Source organism: Stegodyphus dumicola, chromosome 5, assembly GCF_044657685.1.
Source record: "Stegodyphus dumicola isolate Sdum_Otavi_A_Nest chromosome 5, ASM4465768v1".
Classification (NCBI taxonomy): domain Eukaryota; kingdom Metazoa; phylum Arthropoda; class Arachnida; order Araneae; family Eresidae; genus Stegodyphus; species Stegodyphus dumicola.
The window spans coordinates 72695774-72702277 of NC_140772.1; positions in this window are offsets into that span (position 1 = coordinate 72695774).

Sequence of the window (6504 nt, forward strand, 5' to 3'; positions counted from 1 at the left end):
AGGAATTACTAATTGAATTATCTATACGCGAACTTTTAAATCTTCTTGTAAAAAATTTTACCGAAGAAAAAAGAAAGTTAGACACGTCGAAATTATATGATAAATTAGAATCACATCTAAGAGCCTTGGAGTCCATAGGCTTAACATCCGATACATATTCAGCTATACTTTTCCCTCTTGTAGAATCGTGTATTCCGGAAGACATTTTTAGAGTTTGGTTAAGAAACCCTATAGGGTGCTACTTTGGTAGACGGTTGCACGGATTTTTGGCGATTTACGTTGGCGCAATTGTTGGCGCGATTTTTACAATCGTCAGCCATCTTGAAAAACGCTGTTTTTACGCATAGTAAAGTATTCGAAACTTAAAATAAATATCATTAAAAGTAATGGATTAATTTTTTGTTGAAAATGTCGTTTTTTAAGATGGCAGGCAAGTGTAAATAAATACATTTACTGTGAGTATAAAATACTAAAGTAAGGTTATTATTACTTTCATATAGCAAAAAAGAGAATAAAAACACCGCTATAAAAACATTGTGCCAACGTTTAATTAGATTAAAATATTACTGAAATTGAATATCGAATTAAAAACCATTATACCAACATTTAAAAGAATTAGAATATTATTAAATTCAAATACTTTAAAATACGTTATATAGAATATAATTAACATTAAAACATATGTGACAATAATGTGATACTTCTTTGGGGAAATGAAGCAACTCCAATGATGGAACACAGCAATAACTTTTATTTAACACTAAAAAAAAATGGCGACATACAAACAAGAAGAGAAAACATATTCTAACATTTAAAAATAAATTACATTCTTCGTGCGAGAGTCGCACGAGGCACTCGAGTCTGGTTTCAAATATTGCCATTCACAAATACCTTAATGTTCATCTATTTAAATTATTTAAACTACAAGATTTTAATATTATTTAAATCTGTTACAATAATTATCTCAGCAATTTTTGAAAATAGTGTATTAATTTTTTAACAAAAATTGAAGTATACAATTATAAAATAAAAGAAAAATATATACTTAAATTTTTTGGAGTCATTTAACCTGTTTTTTATTGATAAGTACCACAAAAAAAATCGGAATCATAGTTGAATCGGCTCCTTTAACCATCTTCATCTGGGATACAAATTTCTCGCACATCATTGAAGAAGCAATTAGCAAGGTTTCCTCCAAAAATTTAAAATAAATTTCCTCTGACGCTATTAACAATTTATAAAGAAATCTTTGATTAGGAAAGACAGGTTGGCCAAAATAAGGTCTCAAAGGGCAATTTTTTTATTCTAATACCAATAATTCTTAGTAATTACCAATAACAACATTCATCTTCGGACATATCCATTCCATTTGAAATCTGAGGAATTCGAAGAGATGAATAATAAAATTTTAAAATGGCGCGGTAATGCCCAAATATTCAGTAACCAATCACGGAGCTGATTACATAACGCATAGAATTAAAATTATTTAAATAATCATTCATAATAAAATAATTTTTAAAACAAATGCAAAATTAAACTGTATTTTAATATTTAACAGCCATAAATAATGTTTAAAACATTAGATTAAATTTATAGATATTAATGAAACCAATTACTTTTTAAGTAAGGTGACGTCATTGATTACATCATCCACAACATAATGATTATATAAAATATTATAAACAACAAAATTTTTATTTCAAATAAAAATGCAAAATTAAATTAATTTTAATATTTAGAAGCCATAAATAATATTTAAAACACGGAATTTATGCATAATAAAATGCATTATTTTGTAAATAAAATGACAACAATGTATCGGTTACCATAAATAACTTATCCAGCAATGGGTTTACCATAAGTTGTATTACTCGCCGAAAAATCGCCAAAATCCGTGCAACCGTCTACCAAAGTAGCACCCCCTATAGTTAACACCAAATTCGATTCTTCTGAAGAAAATGCTTATGGGGAGAAATTAAAAAATTTATTATTTTTGCTGAAAGCTGAAATTGAAGGGAAGAAAGTATTCGTTTAGCAAAGGGATTTGTTAGTAAGGAACACAAATTTCAGAAGGAAAAAATACAGCGTTCTGTTCCTAGTAATCCACCGACGGCAGCAGATTTGTTTGCGGGACCAACAGAGAATAAAAGAAAAAATGTTTGTATATTTTGGGATAAATTGCACGAAAGTAAAGATTGCTTTTCTGCACGTAAACTCAAGCTTCAAGAAATTTTAAAAAACAAAAAGGCCTGTTTTGTCGGTTTAAAAATTGGACATCGTTCTAAATTTTGCAAGTCCAACATGAAATGTGTCCTTTGCAGTAAAAAAATTCGATTTTGATGTGCCCAGAACTGCCTGGATATAAGATGAAAGGTGACGTACAGGAACTTGAGAAGACATTGTCGTCTGATGTTAGTTCGTCTAACTTATGCACTTCTGATGAAATATTGCTTCAAACGTTACAAGTGAAACTGAAGACTAAAGGGAAAGAGCTACAAGTACGTGTACTTATTGACACTGGCTCACAACATTCTTACATTCTTAAAGAAACAGCTAAGAAACTAGGTTTCAAGCCTACAGGAAAGAGAATCTTAATTCACTCTCTATTTGGGAGAATTACAACTAAGAGTAGGGAGCATTATGTTTATGACGTTAACCTGATATCTTTGAAAGGGGACTTCTCCTGTAACATAAAGGTTTTGGATCAGCAGATCATTTGTGGCAACATTCCTCTGTTGAGAAGAGACATTTATAAGGAAAAGTTGAGAGAAAATAAAATTTGGCTCACTGACTATGGAGAAGGTTGTCCTGATATTGATCTGTTAATAGGTGCAGATTATTGTGGTAATATATTTACAGGAAGAATATGTACATTGAAATCCAATTTGATTGCATGTGAAACTTATTTAGGATGGGTTATCATGGGAAACATGTCCGAAGAAAGGTTTGACGAAACTTCATACCACTTAGTGACATCTTTACTGATTAAAAATTCTTCTGTGGCTGATTTGTGGAAATTAGATACTATAGGTATAAAAGATCCTACTGAAACAAGAACTAAAGAAGAAACGGAACAGTCCATTCTTCAGCATTTTCGAAAAACCGTTCAGAGAGATGAAAATGGCCGTTACATCGTCAAACTACCTTGGTTAGAAACGTACGACACGTTAAGTGAAAACAAAGATATAGTTGAAAAAGGATGCATAACTACTACTCAGAAACTTCTTAAAGAAGAAAAATACAATGACTATGAAGCTGTATTTAAGGAATAGTTACAGGAAACTATCATCGAAGAAGTAGCAGATAGTGAATTGGGAAATTATTTGCCTCATAAATGCCTTGTCATTATTTGCCTCATAGAGGTATTTTTAAAGGAAATTCTACTACGAAGGTATGCCCTGTATTTGATGCTTCATGTAGAAGTAAGAACTCATTTTCACTGAACGACTGTTTAGAAACAGGACCAAATCTTATCGGAAAAATTCCTCCATTACTTGTGAGATTTCGTCAGAAAGAAATTGGTGTAGTTTCGGATATAAAAAAAGGCCTTTTTACAGATATCTGTGGCCAAAGAAGACCAAGATTTTCTCACATTCATATGGTGGGAAGATTATAAGGAAAGAAAACAAAAAATTTATCGTCACCGACGAGTAGTGTTTGGACTTAAGAGCAGCCCTTTCTTACTAGCTGCCGTTCTAAGAGTACCATTTGGAACAAAATGAAAGCCATTTTCCTGAAACCTTAGAAAAGCTGAGGAATGCATTCTATGTGGATAACTGCATAACTTCGGTAACTAGTCAAGATGAACTTAAAAAATTCATTTTTGAAGCAAAACAGATTCTGGCTACGGTTTGTTTCGATTTAAGAGGTTGGGAACATTCCAGTCTAACAGGTGAAGAATGTCAAAAAATACTTGTCCCTGTTCTTGGATTATTATGGGAAAAAACTAAAGATGTTCTGTTTTGTGATCTTGAAAAAATTGATTTCAAGCAAAAACTCATTACTAGACGATATATTCTTTCGACAGTTCACAGCATCTTCGATCCTATAGGAATTCCAGTCGCGATTCGTTTGAAACTGTTAATACAGAAAAGCTGGAACCTGAAGATTGGTTGGGATGAAACCTGTCCAGAAGATATTCGCCTGGAGTTCAATAAATAGCTTGAAGATTTACATCTCTTAACAGAGATCAAAATTCCAAGATATGTCCAAAGCAATGTCCCGGAAGAAAAATTGAGTTTTCATACTTTTTGTGATGCGAGCAAGACCGCCTATAGCGCAATCGTATTTCTACGAAGCGAATGTGAGAAAGGGGTAAAAGTTCATTTGATTGAAGCTAAAAGTAAAGTGGCTCCTTTAACAAAGATAACGATGCCTCGATTAGAATTGTTAGCATGTTTGATCGGAGCTCGTCGCACTGCAACAGTGAAAGAAGCGATGGATTTAAAGGGAATATCAAGTACCTGTTGGACTGACTCCTCTACCGTTATGTTCTGGATCAAGCATGAAAATAACTGGGGAGCATTTGGACATAATCGAGTGAAGGAGATAAGAAATTTAATATCAAAGGAACAATGGAAGCATATTCCAGGAAGCGACAATCCGGCTGATCTCCCATCCAGAGGTTGTTCTGCTGGAGTTCTGCTCAGATCCAGATGGTGGGGGGGGTCCACCGTGGCTTAAACAGTCTGAAGAAAATTGGCCCGTCTCTGAAATTAAATTAAATATGGAAGACGTTTCTAAAGAAAGAAAAAAGGGAATAACTGTCTTAGCTACCTCAGTTGCTCCTAACGAAAAATGGTACTTGCATCGTTTTTCTAAATATTCGAGAATCATTCGGCTGATAGCTTGGATTCTGCGATTCTTTCATAATTCTAGAAATTCCGATCGCAAACTGAAGGAAGAATTATCTGTTCAGAAAATAGAAGCAGCTGAGAAAAGGCTTTTCTTAATTGTTCAGAAAGAATCTTTCCAAAATGAATCTACAAAATCAAAGTCGAAAACTCTTTACATTTTCACTGATAAAGAAGGCTTAATGAGACTGAAGACAAAAATCGTTCGAAGAGATGATACAGATTATTTCGTGTGTCCCATACTTTTACCTCCTGATCATCAAATTGTAGAAAAGTTAATTTTCGAAAGACATACAGTACTTTCACACGCTGGAGTTCAAAACGTTTTGACGGATATTTCTCAACGGTTTTGGATTTTAAGAGGACGCAAAACAGTTCAAAGGGTAATCGCAAAATGCATTCGAAGCAAAAGATATAATGCAAAAAAAATCGAAACAGTTCCAGCCCCACTGCCTGAAGATAGGGGTCCGAGACGCTCTGGTTTTTGAAGTAACTGGAGTAGACTTATCTGTACCTATTCATCTAAAGGATGGAAAGAAAAGCTGGATACTTTTATTCACCTGTGCTGTTTATAATGCCATACATCTTGAACTGATGCAAGGACTTTCCACCGAAGATTTTTTGTTGGGCTTCAAAAGGTTCATAGCCAGACGTGGACGACCAAAAACTATGTATAGTGACAAAGGTACGAACTTTTTTGGGACGAACAACCTCTTTCTTTCACTCGATTGGAGCAAAATTATGCAAGAATGTTCTACTTTTATGGTTTACATGATTACATGGAAGTTCAATCCCCCCACAGCTGCGTGGTGGGGGGTTTGGTGAGAGCGTATTATTCAGATGGTTAAGAAAATTTTGAGAAGAATATTAGGAAGATCCTGCTTGAGATATAAGGAGCTGTGTACCATTATCTGCGATACGGAAGCTGTAATCAACACAAGACCGTTAAATTATTTCTCTGAAGATCCTGAAGATTTAATGCCTTTGACACCCTCTATGTTCATTCAGGATATAAGAACGGTGGGAGTTCCGGACTTAGACCATATAGATTAAGTCAATATCAATAAGAGATATAAATATCAGCAGAAATTACGACAAGATCTCAGAAAAAGATTTAGAGACGAATATTTTAGTCTCCTAATTCAGTCCAGAGATAATAAAGCTACTCGAAGACAAATATGTTTAGGAGATGTGGTACTTGTGGAAAATGATAACAAAAAAGATTGGACTGGCCATTGGGTCGAGTTATTGAACTATTCCAGAGTCAAGATAATTGTGTTAAGACTGGCAAAGATGAAAACAGCTGCAGGTGAATTGATCCGTCCTGTGCAACGACTGTATCCTTTGGAAGTGATGGACGACGAGAACTTGTTTTTACCTAAACAAAACCAATTTAACATTCCTGCTAGTAAAGAAATTAACTTTAAATCTCCTGATAAGATAATTAAAACTAGATGTGGGAGAACTATTGTAAAACCTTCGCGTTTTAATTAGTTTTTTTTCCTTTTATGATTATATATATATATATATATATATATATATATATATATATATATATATATATATACACTGCTAAGGAGGACTACTGACCGGGAACAAGCCCTTGCAGTATGATGTCCTCCCTGCAGACATTTATTAAGTCTAAATTATT